Source organism: Stegodyphus dumicola, chromosome 4, assembly GCF_044657685.1.
Source record: "Stegodyphus dumicola isolate Sdum_Otavi_A_Nest chromosome 4, ASM4465768v1".
Classification (NCBI taxonomy): domain Eukaryota; kingdom Metazoa; phylum Arthropoda; class Arachnida; order Araneae; family Eresidae; genus Stegodyphus; species Stegodyphus dumicola.
Window position 1 is genome coordinate 66,344,129 of NC_140771.1, and position 16,874 is coordinate 66,361,002.

Consider the following 16,874-nt stretch of genomic DNA (forward strand, 5'->3'; position numbering starts at 1 on the left):
TGGTTTCGTTGTTGATATTGGCGTCTTGTTTCAATGTCCGCTGTTCTTCTACTTTCAAACTGGATTGCTAGCTCAAATAACTTTTCCAGTGTAGTCGGATTCCTTAATTCAATAAAGTCTTGTACTTGGGGAAGTAACCTCGGCAAAATCACTTGAATTATCTCAGGATCCGGACGGTTTCCATACAAGAGTTTGAGACGTGAATTTTTCTTAAAATAAAGGTGGAAAGATTTTCGATTCTTTGCTGATATATGCTGAAAGGTTCCGCTTCTAATTTCGCACGATCCCTTACGACAGGGAAGGCTTTTACTAAGGCAGTCTTGAAATTTTCGTAAGTATAGGTGGGACTTCCCGCTTGACCCAAGAGACTTCTGCCTATGCATTTGAACCAATTAAGCGCTTGGCCCCTCAAAGCGCTGGTAGCTAATGTGACTTTCTGGAACTCGTGCACGGGATACATCATGAAGTGGTCATCTAGTTTTTCCAAAAAACTGGTTACCGGTGAGTTTCCATTAAATGTTGCTTCTGGTTTCATCGAAGCGCGCATGGTCTGGACGATGTAACCAAATCCTTCCAGGGCGGCAGCTGGCATTTCTGGATTCTGAGCCGTTTCTGCAGGCAGCACAGGTTTTTCTTGAAACTCGGCCATGGTTATTCTTCTTCGTCATACGCCACTATCAGGTTCAGTGTTCCGCCTTACTTGCTTGGGGAACATGCAAAGACCTGACTCGGAACAGGGAGCTTACTAAAGCTATGTTCAATAAATGTGGGAAGTAGACAAGATACATAGGAAGGGTATATGAAACCCTTTATTTTTCACTCTTTACAAATGATTTCCGGACTTCGGAATACAGAGACCAACCACTTTTGGTCTGAACGTAAGAATATAAAAATATTAACTAAACTCTAACTTAACTTTTGAATAACAAACAAGGGCCTACGTGGAAGATTGGCCGTATATTAACAGGAAGCCGTATGTAGTACAGAGAACTGTTAACACTACAGTACGTTTGAAATTATCAAGAGGATTACACCTCTGGCCTGGAAGGCAACAGCAACCGAGTAAAACTGCTAAGGCAAGCGGCCTGCTTCTACTAACTCCTTCCTCTCCTTGCTTGGCAAAAAGCCACAACTTAAGTACTTGGCGTTCGCCAGACAAATTTGCATAAATAAGTTAAAGCTTTTAATTCTGGCCGGAAGTAGAAAATAAGAAGTGATAGTAAAGATTTAAAATAAAATAAACGTTAGTTAAACTTAAGATTCTTACAACTTAAGCATGAAATTACTGAATAATTAACAAAATAGAAATGTAAAAAGAAATGCTAAGTAGAACTAATACCTATATATTAAAATGTATTACTGCAAACCTTATCAAGACGATCACTTTCTTAACGGGAATCCTTCTAAAAGCTAATCAATATTTCTGAAAATGTAATTTTAAAAAAATTATTGAAAATCGATAATAATTTCCTCTAACGTGGCCACTTCAACACAAGATCAAAATCGTTTAGAACTATAGGGGTTATTTTCATGCGGAGCTTTAATTGCGTTTATAATGTTAAACAAAAATTCAAAATTTAAGAATATACTTAGCCCTGCCAGGGTGTTCAACAAAATACAATTATAATTTATAAAATATGTGACACCAATTATAAGACTACGAAAGCAAAAGCAACAGAATGCCCGAGACCATTCACTAGGTTCTCAGTTCAAAATATATTTGAACACCTTTCATTCGATTAATTCCTGTTCAACTAACTGCCAGGCAATATGGCACTCTCGTTGCCTCCCCATAGTCTAATTCTGCTCTCGCTCATTTTTCTACAGCATTCGATGGGCACTGTAGAAAAATGGGGAATAAGGGAAGTAAGTGCACAGAGGCTGCATCGATGCCCTTAAACTGATACTAGGGCTGGGAATGAGTCAATATCTCAGCTTAGGAAACCTCATATTGAACCGCAAACCAAAAGTTGCTTTTCGGCTTCCGCAGATAATATGTGGACTCATATTCTAAAAGTGTGCGCTTGTTAGTGGCCTGATTTTCATCCTTTAAGTCCTGACTTATGTTGATCTTGCATTATAATTCATTCTCTAGCTACTTGGACGTATTAGTGGCCGAATGGTTACATTGCTAAATACTTGTAGCTCGAACTGGATTCAAATCTTGCAGACGCCAGAGGAATTTTAGTGGTTTCGCTATATGTAACGTGAATACGAGCGACTGTCTCTAAAATATGCTTTACAAATATATCCGTTCCAAAGGCGAATTGAATTTATGTGTTGTGTCATAATTTAAGTAAACTAATTTTATCGTGATTTAAATAATCTAATCTCCATTCCAAACTGAACTCACGTGTTTTGTCATAACTTAATTAATCCACTAAATACTTGAATGAAGGCCAATATTATCTCAACTGCTTTGCCTGTATTTCTTGAACAAGAAGGATGTATTCTGAAAACAGAAATGCCAGATCAGGGCTGAATGTAATAAAAACTCGATAACTATTTGAAATATCTCAGGAGTCATATAATGAATAGAATAATTTGCTAGCAAATTATTCTATTCATTATATGACAAACACACTCACATGAGCCTAGCAAATTATTCTATTCATTATATGAATTAGCGTAAATTATCTTGGAATTAATAAATGGTCAGGAATAAACTGGATTTGATCCCAACCTAGAGTCCATGCCATTACAAATTACAACTAACTACTCAAGGCATTATCAACCATTTTAAAAGATGTTCAGATATTTATTACACATTACATACTTTGAAGACTCTGAAGAGCATTACATATTTTGAAGAGCAGAATTAAGAGCAATTTAATTTTGTATGCTCCGTACTTTTTTAAGTAATTTTAATTTCAGATAATACTTTTAACGCATTTCTATCATTATGTATCAGAGTACACATTTTTAATAATTGGATAATCGAACATTCTAATGTGAATTATAATTGTTAGAAATTTATTTCGGGAGGCTTAATGCTATTTAAAACTTTTCCCTGCGCCGGGAGAATCGAAGGCTCATAAAAGCTTCCTTTGGTAGTCTAATTTAAATTAATACTATAGAACTCGTTTTCCTTATAAAAAATTGCTAAACTGGCGCTTCTCTAGGGACGCTTAAATTTGATAATCTCCTACCCGCACATCTCAGAAGCATCGTTGTTTAATTTTAGAAGACAGAAAAATCAGGAGCCTTTTGGCCTTTTGGAAGGCTGCCAGAAAAGAAAATACATTTACATATATATATATGTAAATCCTCAGATGTAAAATATATATATGTGTGTGTAATGATTTTAAAATTTGCGTAGAGGAAAACACTGGAACTTTAACAGCTTACGATACTGCGTAGATGACCGAGAAGACCTGCGCAAAAATTTTTTTGACGAAATTGGTCTTTTTGTATTGTACTTACAACATAGCTTATTAACTATATATATATATTTTACATCTGAGCATTTTGAATATATTTTTTTAAACTTTGCTTTAATATTTTTTTTTTCATTTCAAAGATTTTGTTGTTCTAATGTTACAGATTTTGAGAAATAACTCATCGTGTTGCTTTATTTTTTTATTAACCCCAATATTTCGAATTTGTTTTATTATCTATTTCAAATTTTGTAAACTTTTAACGAATTTTTGATTGACAGATTCAACAATTTCAAAGCGAGCAATGGCAACACTGTACGGAAAAAATACATTTTTAATCTCATGCACATAAATTAATAAATACTCCAGTGGACTGTAAGAATTTTCTCTTTATTTAAACTCACATCTTTAACTAATATACACTGATAAAAAAATGAGACAATTTTATATCTCCCGTTCTACGGGGCCGACTGACGAAATTCAACTTGCGTTTTTCATGTCTCGAAAGCGCGACTTAGGATATGTATTAGATTTATATATAGCATTGTTCTAATATAGGTATTTTGACACAAAAATCGGACTTTTTCTGAAATAACATAGCAATGTTTTTCCATATTTCAATTCTACGACTCAGAGCTACCAAGTTTTGTAAAAATCGCACGAGTAGTTTTTGAAAAATTAGCTCTCAAAATTTTAGCTCCTCAATCTTAATTGAGTTTGGTATATATTTTTAATCTCTCTTTTTTATTAAACTTATTTGATTTTTCCTTTCACATTTCGAAATTTAGGTTTATTCCAAATAAAATTCACCCATTTTTTATGATTTATTTTTTAAATTTGTATTTTTAAATAATTATTTTAAATTTTTCAAAAAAGATTTTGAATTATAATCTATAAAATTCTTGCCATCATCTTAAAGTAGACGTATTTCTAACAATACCTGCAAAAAATACAGTTTTGTATTCCAAAATTTTCGAAGATAAACGAGAATTTATATATTGGCGCGTTTTGAAATTTGGCATATTTCTTGAAAACGATAAAACATTAAATGCGGTTTAGACACTTTGTTAAAATTATTTTGAAGTAGAAACGATGTCACTTTTTTCCGCTCATGCACAATGTAAAATGATAGGAACGAGGTCCCTTTTTTTCCGGTTCGGCATAATGGAAGGGAAAGGAAAATTGTTCGCGAAGTGAATTATTCTTAGCGCAAATTTAAAAAAATTAGGATAAAGTTTTGAATTTCTTCGTAAATTTCGCACCAAATTTTACAAAATTTAATATTTAGGCACAATTTGAGTCGTATAATTGAAATAGGGAAAAAATGGTATGTTATTTCAGAAATAGTCCGATTTTTTGTCAAAATATCTATGTTAGAACAATGCTGTATATATAAATCTAATATATATCCTAAGTCGCGCTTTCGATACATGAAAAACGGAATACATGTATATCTGGAAAATTTCATACTCGTTATGAAAAAATAAAATTCTAAGAAGTTTGACTCTCGTACGAGAAAATCTGACCGGGATATTTAATTTCAAAATTTGCAGTTTTTTATGCCATTTTCAATTTGCTTCAAGGAAGCAGCTAGCTAAGTTAGAATAATTCGAGGAAATAAGTTTAAATGAATACATTATTATACAAATAATGTGCATAATATTATAAGCCGTAGAATGAAGCCAGGGTGGTTATTTCAAATTTTTATTGAATTGTACTGATAATTCATGCAAATAAAGTCTCATGCTTTATAAAGAATGTTGTGTTTTATATAATTTATTTTTAAGTTTGTTTTGTATTTTGCTTTACTTTTCGTAAAGACTGCGTAGTTAGGAATATTTTGCTATTATTCTATCTATGTATTTTAGTCTGTTTCGTGTACTAAACGATTAATTGCAACTTTGTGTTATAAGTATCCGTCAATGCTTTTCACGTAGTAAGGAAATGAGAAGGATTTTCTCTAGCACTTCGTGAGTAGAAACTGCTTTAGTCAGCATTGGAAACGATTGTCTCAGAACTTGTAAGTTAACTTTGTAAATTCCACGTTATGCAAGTACTCAACCATTTTACTAGCTAGAGAGAATCGTGCGTCTTATTAAATTCACACGGAATTTGCATAGAAACAAACTATTAAAGCTTTTTAGTGTCTAATGAATTTTCTAATGACATGTGTGACATCTATTGCTTACTACGCAGATGCATCTATTGCAATTTTACTCAATCGGGTGACTGCAACTAAACTGAAATTGTTCAAAAACGTGACTCATTCTTTAATTTTTAAGCTGTTCAATAATATAATAAGACACTTCAGAGTAAGAAAATATTTCATCGTTTCTTGATTCAATTGATGGAAGGAGAAAAATATTTTATGGGATCACGTATTTTTAAAATCTCACAATATCCAACACATTTTGAAGCTCAATAACTTTAAACCAAGCTCGTTTATGATAGTGAACATCTGCATGCTTACTTCGATAATCTTGATACTGCATTTTCTCTTTTACTTTATGTTATGTATTTTAAAATATTTTAAATGAAACTTTGAAAACGTGCTTATTTCGACTTTAATATAACATTGCATTATATACTGCGAGCATCATTATGGATGAAACAAATTATTACTATGAGTTGATTTGTTTTCGAATTATTAAAATAATATATAATAAAATAACAATATTTAAAAATAATGGAACTAAATTTTCCTAAAAAAAAGTAACTTTTTTTATTTTTGAGACCATTAAATAGCCTATCTTTAAGCATAAAACTATAGGTGATTTCTAAAATATCTGCATGAGAAGCATAATGGTTGGTCATCTTACATTCAGAAATATTTTGTACAGTTGGTAAAAATGCCTGAAAGGCTGTCCATACGTTTCAGAGAAGTGCAAGCAGAAAAGTTATGGGTTTCAAAAAACTTAAAGATATATCATTACTTTTAAATCCTGTAAATTCACATTATTTTAATATCGAAATATATTGTGAAGGATTTTGCATATACGTAAATAATTTTAGTAAAATTGTACGTAAAACTGTAATAGAATCTTGTGTAATGTAACATGAAGTGTCTTGAAAATGACGCTGTACAGGAAAAATAAGATTGCAGAGTAGTAGTAGTAGTAGCAGTAACGGAGGACGTGGGCACCATCCCTCTACCATTACGGTTAATCGGTTTTGTCCACGTCCGCCCTTATCTAGTATTTATTAATAAATCAAAGGTTTTTATATTGCCATATAGTGCACCATATAGTGCCATATAAAAATAAATAAAAATAAAAATCTTAAAGTAGTACTTTATAGTCCTTCATGAAGTGTATCTTTGTAAGTAATTCTTTATAAAATGTCGAAATTTGTCCTTAGTAAAAAACGTTTAAAACTTATTCCCTCGTTCTTCTTCAAGAACGAGTTCTCGTTCTCTTCCCTTCTTCTTCTTTTCTTCGTTCTTCTCTTTCCTTTAATCTTCCTTTCATTTAATCTTCGTTAAATCTTCTTTTCTTCTATCTTAATTTCTTTCCTCCATTTTACATGTATCTTCTTCCTATATATCCTTTATCATTTTACTTAATATAGCGAATAAGAAATCCATCTTTAAGAATTACTTGTTAACATATTCTTTCTATCTTCTACAGAAAAAATTCCTTTTCTTTTTAAAACCTTTATTTGTAATTTTAAACCTTTTCCCTTTAAATCTTTTTCCTTTGAAGCCGCCTTTTTCTGCCTTTCCTTTGAAACCTTTATTTGTAATTTTATACCTTTTCCCTATAAAATCTTTTTCCTTTAAAAAATGTTTAAAAACGTTTTTTAAGCGTTATAGCCTCCTTCTGTTGCCTTTCCATAAACGATTAAGTAGTCCTTCATTAAGGTAACAATGTAACACTGATGTAAATGCTACATCACTAAATCAGCGGAATATCGTCAAGGTGGTGATGGATTAGCAACTAATTTTTGTCACGAAATTTGGCAAAAATGTTCCAAAAGTCCCCAACTTGGCGACAGTTTGGTCCAGTTCTTGTATAACTGTAATTGGTACTGTAATTCGCACTGAATAAATGTACTTCATCCCTATATGTAACTGTAATTGTATGCGGCCCTTATATATAACTTTAACCTATATGCCTTTCAGTAATTTCAAGAAATAGAAGGTTCTAGAGATTTCTTGGCTGCCGGAATCTTGTGAGCACATAACTTACTTGAAATTAATAAATATAGAGATAACTAGCTTTTCTATCAGCGTAAATGTAAGTTTCAATAAAACTATATTCATTGCTTAACTGTAGCATTTTATGCATAACCCAGGGGATTTGATACAAGATATTGGGCGAAATGCAAATGTAAACCAACTATCTGGCCATTTAAATGACAACAGCTCAGAGTAGTATTTTACCATAACTTCTGAACAGTTCTCAAGCGAATTTTTATATGCTTTCTTTTGAATGGGCAAAATCAAATTTTAATACAAAAGCACAAAATTCGATTTCTTAAGATTTAGTTAAAGGTAACTAACCCCTTAAATTTGCGAATTCATTTGGATTTAGTATGCTAATATTGCCAAGGAGATGTCCATTCTTTCTAGTCTCTTATTATTAAATGCCTGGCCATTGACCATAAGGTCAATAGGCAATCTCTTATTATATTGATTTGGTTTTTTAGTTTGGTAATCTTATGGAATTTATTTTAAGCTTCCTATTTTCTTTTGAACAGCAGTGGTTATTAGCACCATAGTTGCTATTAATCTTGAAACTGACTTTTGTCTCAGTCACGTTTCAAACTGTTGCTGCCAAATGTTATCGCAGTGTATTATTTTTTAATTAAGTAATGAAGATTTTGTATTAAGTATGTTCGTAAGTTCCTAGCATTTGGCGAAAAAAGTCTCAACTAGATCCACACAATTTTTAATGCATCTAGTCCTCTACCCAAACATGGGCACCTCGAAACCCGAATTCTGAATTGCGATTTTTTTTATTTATTTAATATTTGCGCAAATTTAACGAGTTTTTCTTTAGCAAACTGAGCAATATGAATGTGGGAATCTGAAGCACTATATACAATAAAACATCTTTATCTCCAGTGCTCCAGACTATTGCCATTCGGTAAAATGTAAGATATTTATCGTTATTTTTTTTACTCACAACAACTTGGTCTATTTGAAAGTAAAACACTTATATTCTCCACGCACTAGCGTGCTGCCATGCAGTAAACTCTAAGATTTTAGACTTTCAAATTTAATCTTTGTATTACTGAGTACCAAATAAAGTGATTGAAAAGGAATAAATGCAGTTCTTAGACGTCTTAGACGTCAGAAACGTCTCAGAAAAACGTTTCAAATTTTTAATCTGATTGATTTAAATCTAAAGATGTCTAATTACGAGTAGATATATTAAATATTTTTATGAAATAGAACTAGCTGTACTCATTCTTTCAGGCACCTAGCTTTTAAAGAAATAACCGGCGAATATTAAAAAAAAAAATTTTTAGCAATCTCTAATACTCTAATTCTGAAATATTATGTTTTTAAATGCTTTGTGATTTTTCTCTTGAATTTTGTCTGGCTCAAATGCGATGAAAGCAACGCTTAATAGTGTTACGAATTTGATATTTAAAAAGCTAATGTTAGTTCAATTATAAATTAAATGGTTTTATTTCTCGCGCAATGCAGCGCGTGACGAATATTAAAAGAAAGCTAAGCCGGAAAAAAATTAAAAATACAAAAGCGCGTGCGTTAAATAAATAAATATCTCTTTTTGATTTCGAGAAAGTGCTGGAAAATTCTAGCGCGTGATTTTAAAATCTTATAAAAGGAGGAAAACATCTCAGTTTGGAGGAGTTGCTTAGTTTGTTGTTGTTTAGAAAACTACTGTTGTTGATTGTAGCGAATTCGCGGATTAGCGTTCTTTAGCTGTTTTGAATTACGTTCTATTGGACATTTGAGTAGTTAAAAGAAAACTACTGTGAGATATTGTAATACTGCATGATAATTTGAGAAAATTTAAGCATTTTTTTTTTTTTTTGTTGTGATAATAATAAATTTTTGTTCATTTTTCATCGGACTTGTGCATTCATTTCATAACGAACCCGTGCGCACGCAACAATAGTATAACTAAAATTGTTATCAGTCTAAACTGTATTATCAAGCCACTTAGACCAAGAGGAGAGGAATGAACTTAATAGCAGATTGGTAACAAATCCTCTGGTGCGACGTTAAAATCTGAATCCTTTCAGATTTTCTTCCTTTCGTATTATTTCTTATGTTACTTAATATTAATTTACAGTCATTTGAAATAATTGAATATTTTTAATCCTCTTTCATGCTTAACCTCTGAGCCTATTTCTGGAAACAAAATGATTACTGATATTTGTGCCGAAATCAGAACCAACTCCAAGGCATTTTCTATTTAGGCATGACTCCAATTTATAAAGTTTAAAATCTATTAAAGCTTAATTATTTGTGCAATTAAAGCGCACTTTTATAAATGCTATTAATTGTGAATTATTATTTAATTTTGTCACAAAACTTCAGAAAATAGGAAAGCTTATTGCTTATTCATGAATTAATCAATAAAATAAGCATATTAAATTGCATTTCGTTTCGGTCTTCATTACGTCAATATTTACACTTAATGACTTAGTGCCATTGCATTTGGGATTTGATATCATTATTAAAGTGTGCACACAACGTATGACGACTGCTAGGATTAAATCCGCAAGGGAGAATGTATGTTGTTTACATAAACTTGTTTACTTATACTATGCGAAATACTACCGATCCTTTTGCATGTAAATCAAATTTTTTCTACTAAAATAAATAAACAGTAGGACTTACGTACAAGCTAAGGTATATAGTTTCTGCAATGGTCAAAACATTTTATCCGCTATATTTGCTGATGTTTAATGATTCAAGTATTCTAAGCTATGTCAATTTCTAATATCAGTAAAAACTACATGTCTCATTTAATACTGTGAATAATTTAGCTGCGTTCAAAGCATTAAGCGCAAGAATTTGGTATAAGCATTTAAGTAAATCATCAATCACATTTTCAATTGTTTGTTGTATTACAGTATTAAAAATGAGCATTTGCTTGCAACAATCAAAAAGTTTACTGGAATACTATTAAAATACGAGTATTCGTTTTCAGACTGAATACATGCATTTACACAAAATATGCGATTTCAGCTGAAAATTTTATCATGTTTCAATCTCTGAATTATAACTAAAATAAAATATACATGAATAAAAACTATTTCGTTGATGCAGTTTTTCTTGGAGTGTCATTGTTTTTCATTTCCGTCTCTCTGTTTACAGGAATCTGCGTAGTTTTAATATACAGATATAAATGTTATTTTCAGTAAAAAATTTGCTTTACAGACAGCAGAACTTTGGCATTTATGCTACATCATATATCCATTAGTACGCATTCTAAAATTCCCTTAAACACAGCTTTCTACAGCAATAACTATTACTTTTCTTTTAATTATAGCTCTTGAAAATATTTTAGCTATCTTATGCATCCTAATTGATTTAAAAAAAAGGCCAGATTTCTATACTACGTTCTGTTATATTACCAGCACCCAAAGTGTTCTATATCATTTTGTACACAGGTTTCAGTTTGTAACGTAGTTTTTTTATGTACTATCATTATCTCAAAATGTCATTTCTGATAGACATTTCCGAAAATCATTATGTAATTATTTCATATAACTAAACCAGAAAACTGAAAAAAGACTGAACATGGAACCAAATATTCTCATAACTTGAATAAATAAGGAGTTATCGCTTTCTTCTTTCTCTTGTGGGGAAGGCTATTGGAACATCTAAAGCCGACAGAATAGAAGTTTCATGGTTCGAATCCGTGCGAAAGAACAGCTGATTTCTTATACTCCGAAAACCCTTTTGAACTCTACAATGGAATCCGAAATAAAAATCCTGGTGGGCAATAACTCGCTATCACTTGACTTTAGTTGATTAGGTCTCGAACCTTTCCTCTACAAGAATGAAAATTGCATTTTGTAATCTATATTCGCCCTTTCCATGAGGATAAATACAAGGAATAGTCGCGTTGTATTAGGTGTACTCTTGCGGTGTAGGTTTGTATATGCAGCTAGAAAATTAAGAGACATGTGGGTTGAGAGAGAGAGGACACTGTTAATTTATCACTTCCCTGCTTTGAAATGGCTAATGATCTCCGCAAATATAATAAGAGTTTTATTTTGTAACTTCATTTATAATTAATAGCTAACATTAATAAAATGGATAAACATTACACCAAATGTGAAATGAAAAGTTAAATAAAGACAGAACTACTTTAGATCATCTGCACTCAAATGCCAGTACGTAATACTGAAACAGCTAGAAGCTTATGGAAGACAGTTTCAATGTACCATCCAATCTAAGGCTTTTACCAGAATACTATTGTAGGGATTACTTTAATGTTCTAATAGTTGTTTTTAATTTTGAATCCGTTTCCTTTAAATTCTAGTTTTCCATTTACAACTCCCAGCCAGAATGTAATTTCAGTACCGCGTTTATGTAAATCAAGTAGAACTGGTATTTAATAAGAAGTTAAGTCACTTCCGGAGAAGAGCTCAGAAGTTCGCAGTAAAGTAAAGCGTGTTCGGCCTTAGGGCCACGTCGTTGCTATAAGCATATCTGCCTAACTAACTACGATCGACCGTAGTCTTATGTGCCTGTTAGTATTCGCCGGTTAGGTTTAATTACGAGCCAATTCGGTTAGTTATCTTTGACAGCTTCGGCTAAAGTTTAGCTAGTTAGAATTAATTCCTTATTTTCTATCTTAAGCCCAAGTAAAGGCTTTCCTGTAATTCCGAGATGGACGGTCTGTAGTATTTCTTTGCGTGAATAAAAGGATATTTTAACCTTTCTTTGGACTTATATTTTATAGTTGCAAGAAGACCAGCGAATATTCCCTAGACACTTCACTAAAGTTCTAGTAGCCAAGGGCAAGTAAATAAATTAGAACTTTATACTGTGAAGACTTATAATCATTGGTAGATGTTACAGAATCTTCGTTTCTTTTCCTACGGTTTATAATTTTTCTTTGCTCTTGTATTTTACAATTTCTGACACTTTTCTCATTCTTATTTAGTATTTTCTTTTTCATAAATCAGTCACTTCATAACAAACTATGTATATGTTTCATACGCATAAAACGAATTGCAGCTTTCTTTACTCACCGAATTAGGTTATGATTGGAATTTTAATAACTTGATTTTACTGTTCCATTGCGTCAAGTTACAGTAAAAATACAATTAATCTGAGAAGCAAAACTGCTTCATAGTGTCTCTTGGTATATCCTCATTTGGTTAGGGTGGATTATTTGATAAAGCTAACAAACGCTGTCTACATAAGAGAAAAAATGCCTTTATGGATGACCGGAAACTGCCTCATATTTACGACACGCAAGGAGAAAAACTACAAAAACTGCTAAGCAGCCATCCTGATCGTGAGGATTTGAATTCACGTGAAACCGCCTGTAGCCAGCAATCTTATCCGCTTGATAACTAGTAGGCCCGGATGTTCTGTGGGAAGCAACTCGCTCGTATTTACTCTATGTATATGAAAAAAATATTTCTTATGTAGGAAGCCTTTCTCGGAGATCTGAACCCGGATCCAAGTATCAGGGCTGTACCAAACTTAAACATTTGGCCGTTCGGCGTCCATCAATAAAATCGCTGACTAAACTTTGCGGAAAAAATACAACCGCAAAATATTAAACGAAAAACAGAAACATTGCAGAAGTACGCATTTAAGTGTTTAATGTGTTTAAGGTGTTCATAATTATATTGAAGATTATTTTTGAAATAGAAGTATTAATTTGATTTCCGTGAATCCTCTCGAAGGTGACCACTTATGGTTTCACATGAGTTTAATCTTTTCAGGAGGTGGCCACCTGAGGAAGAGCATATTTAATAAAGATATTAATTAATTTTTTTTAAAGTTCTCATTAATTTCAAAAGTTTTCATCTTAGTGGGATGGCATCTATGAGTTGTTTTCCTGCATTTTAATTACAGAAAATTTTTCAGAAATACATATTACTTTAAAAAATGGTATTCTTAGCGTGGTGGCCTTAAAAGGATATTTCACTGCCTTTTAATTGGAAAAAATATATAAAACACACGTGTTTTTTTTTTTTTTTTTTTTCCTGGTGTTATTCAATATGCAGATCGAAACTACTCATCTTTCTTCGTTTTCGATAAAAATATTTCAGAATTTTATTCTTCGTAATCGTTCCCATTAAAAAATATCCAGTTCTAATTTACTCCTACTAATCTGTAGGATATTCATAAATTTAATAGCTAGATTATCGCTAAACAATTGATAAACAATTATTTTTTTGAATTCCTAGTAATTTAAACGTACTAATTATATTATTAATAATTATTAGTAAATATTTTATTCATAAATTTTGCGGTTTTCCATTTGGAGAAATTTAAAAGAAATCTCAAGTCTCCAAACATGTATTGTACAATAAATATTAAACAATAATATATTATTTTCAATTGAAATAATAAAATAAAAATTTTAGAAGTGAATTCCACTGGAAGAGTCATTGAAACCAACGAGTTATTACTTAAAATTAAAATGTTAATATTTTTTCAGACTTAGGAATATCATCAGGTAAACTGTTGAAACAGTTCTAAGTTGAGGAAACTTCTTTGTCATTCCTTAATTTTTAATGGAAAACAATTACATAACTTAATGATGTAACAAACTGTAACCTAAGATATATACCAATTAAAACTTAACAAAAATCGTCAGTCATTCGGAATAAAATAGGAAACAGGACAAAAACAGGAAAATAATGCGTGGCGCTAGTGTACAGTCACGATCCGATAGTGTTGTCCAATCGATGAAGTTCTGCCGTGTGTGATACAACTCTCGGAACAACCCTCAGTTCAGGCACCCTCAGTTGTCAAGAGCACAACCCTTTGGAATTCTGCAGGACGAAAGAGAGAAACTTAAAACTTCAAGTAGTGGCTTGGAAGACAGCGCATCGTGTTTGCATGAAAGTTCTCCTGAGACTGTATTTGTGTTAGGTTTGTTGTCATATTGCGCGTCTTTTTTTTCTCCAGCAGTTGGATAACAGTTATTTTGTGCTTTTTTTTCCTTATATATATATAGTGAAACTTTTAACTTTTAAAAAGTGTTTATTTTCAACTTGTCACAGAAAAGAAATTGGAGGATAAAGAAAATATTGGTAAGTCAGTTTTACCTTAAGTTTATATATTAGGGAAATGAATGCGATATATTTCCACCAAATAATATATTTTTGTACCATATCGTTTTCTTTAATATTTTATACTAATGGGATATTTTTAGTACATTTTACTAGAATAATCACGTTTTATAATATATCTTTATATCAAAATAAAAGTGAGTAGTTTATTTAATTTATATCTTTTTAAATGCTTTTATTATGAAAGGTGTTTAGGATATCGTGATTCCATTAACACTTACAATTCAAGATAATAAGATGCTTAAATAGGATTTAATAAATTTTAACTAAATGAGAATTTATTTCACTTTTGCATTATTATTTATTTTATTTCACGTACTAATAATTTATCTTTAATAATATGTTTAGTTTAATAACTTATAGTTAATACTTATAGTTTTAATTTATTAATATTTTAAATACTTCCTCTTGAACTTACCTAGTTAGTGAATATTATACCATTAATTATATGCAAAACAGAAATTAAAACCGCCACAAAATTTTTATTTGAAATTTGCATTAAGTGCAATGGAATATTTGAATGCATGAATCGGATAATAATTTCGGTATAGTTTTCACATTTTAAAATTTTGAAAATTTGTGCGAAAGTAATTTTTAAATTATATTTTTCATAAAGTTCTCAACGTTACAGTAATTGTTTACCCAGGTATGATTAAATTTTTAATTAAAGATTAAATAATAAGCACTTTCAGTGATTATTATGACAATATAAAAGTATTTTCCATGTTAAGATTCATTGGATAAAATACAAAACTTCAATTTATAGAGCTAATTTTAAATATTAATTTATCAGTATTATGAAATGTCTTCGGAATAAATATTTAAACGAAGTATTAAATATTTGTCTTTTTTTTTTTTTTTTTTTTTTTTTTTTTTTTTTTTTCTCGTTTACTACCTAAATTTCTGGCAGAAAAAGGTTTCAAAACCAAAAACAGAAACCATCAGTATTAAAAAAAAATGTACGACTTTTCGTGATACAAAATCTCTCATCCTATGACTAGTGGCATACATATTTCATTCAGTCATTATCTTAAACAATTAGAATCAATATTTTCATTATTATATTTGAAACTTTGCTATTGCAAATTAGACATTTTATTCCCTAATCAAATTGATTATATTATTCATACACATGAGATATAGCCAAAAACGTTGAATGTATTTACTAAAGACTAGCAAAAATTGTGCGTTTTACTGAAGTACATTAAAGTTATTTAGATGTTAATTTTAAATATTTAAAATTTTACTCTTTAAAATAGACTGTTTTTGCAGCAAGGGAAAAAAGTTCGGAAAGTTGTTGATGATCAACGGAAGACTTCGTTATTAGACTGCTAGCACTGAAATACGTATTCTGCATTTTCAGATATAGAATACAACAAGATAGTACCTACAACATTTCTAAAGTGAATGCAACAGAATATTGACCATACTTCCAAATCAGGAACAATATACGAGTATAATATTCTAGAAATATCTATATAAATGTTAAGGAGACTTTGTGTCTGTCAGAAACGTTGATGGTGGCTGAATGGTTACAAGAAATAGGCTGTATGGTCTGCTTTTGAAAATATTCGCAGCTAAACTGATATTTCATTATAAACGTCACTCACGTTTATCGTGAGGAGGAAGTGAGACTTAATTTAATTTGTAACAGCCTTTAAAACGTACTTTCTACTTGGTTATGTCTCCTTTCTAAAGTAGAAATATGATTATGTAAAGTCTTTCTAAAATTCATAAAACTAATCGATGTCGTCTGTTTCTCATAAAAAGCTCATGATGCGCGTACTTACATAGCAGTAAAAATGAAACACAATAACATTCATCCATTGCGTCTAAACCAAAAATTTAACGAAACCAATACCACCGAATGGACACTAGTTCCGGTATCGAGAAACATAGTACCACTTTACCATGCTTAATCTAACATCAACAGCATTATCTGCGCTCTTTTTGCGTCTTTTCGCGTCTGGCATCTTACCCGCTGCTTCACTTCGTGACTCGCTATAATGCTACGAATATGAAAACATATTTTTATAATTATGGAATGCTGGACACAAGTTTTGTTATTTTTCGCGCTAATATCAAAGATTCTTACATCATTTTAAATAAGCAAATTTTCATAGAGATACAAAAAAATAAAAAAGTGTATCAACTGGCCATGTGTGCATCTTTCTTGTAGCAATCCAGCAGTAATCATCTAAAACTCAATGTTTTCATATTGTATTCATGAACACTTTTTTACCCATC

General features: G+C 31.1%; 1 protein-coding gene across 3 annotated transcripts in view; it reads left to right on the top strand.

Annotated features, from left to right (window-relative positions):
• Positions 1-14,278: 14,278 nt before the first annotated feature.
• LOC118188636 (cell adhesion molecule 2-like) overlaps positions 14,279-16,874 on the top strand; it is a 1,428,898-nt gene continuing 1,426,302 nt past the window's right edge. For 2 of the 3 annotated variants that reach the window (XM_085815032.1, XM_085815034.1), the window contains exon 1: positions 14,279-14,588. The gene's annotated coding sequence lies outside the window, so the exon portion shown is untranslated. The remainder of the gene's footprint in view (positions 14,589-16,874) is intronic. The other variant, XM_085815033.1, reaches the window with a different exon arrangement.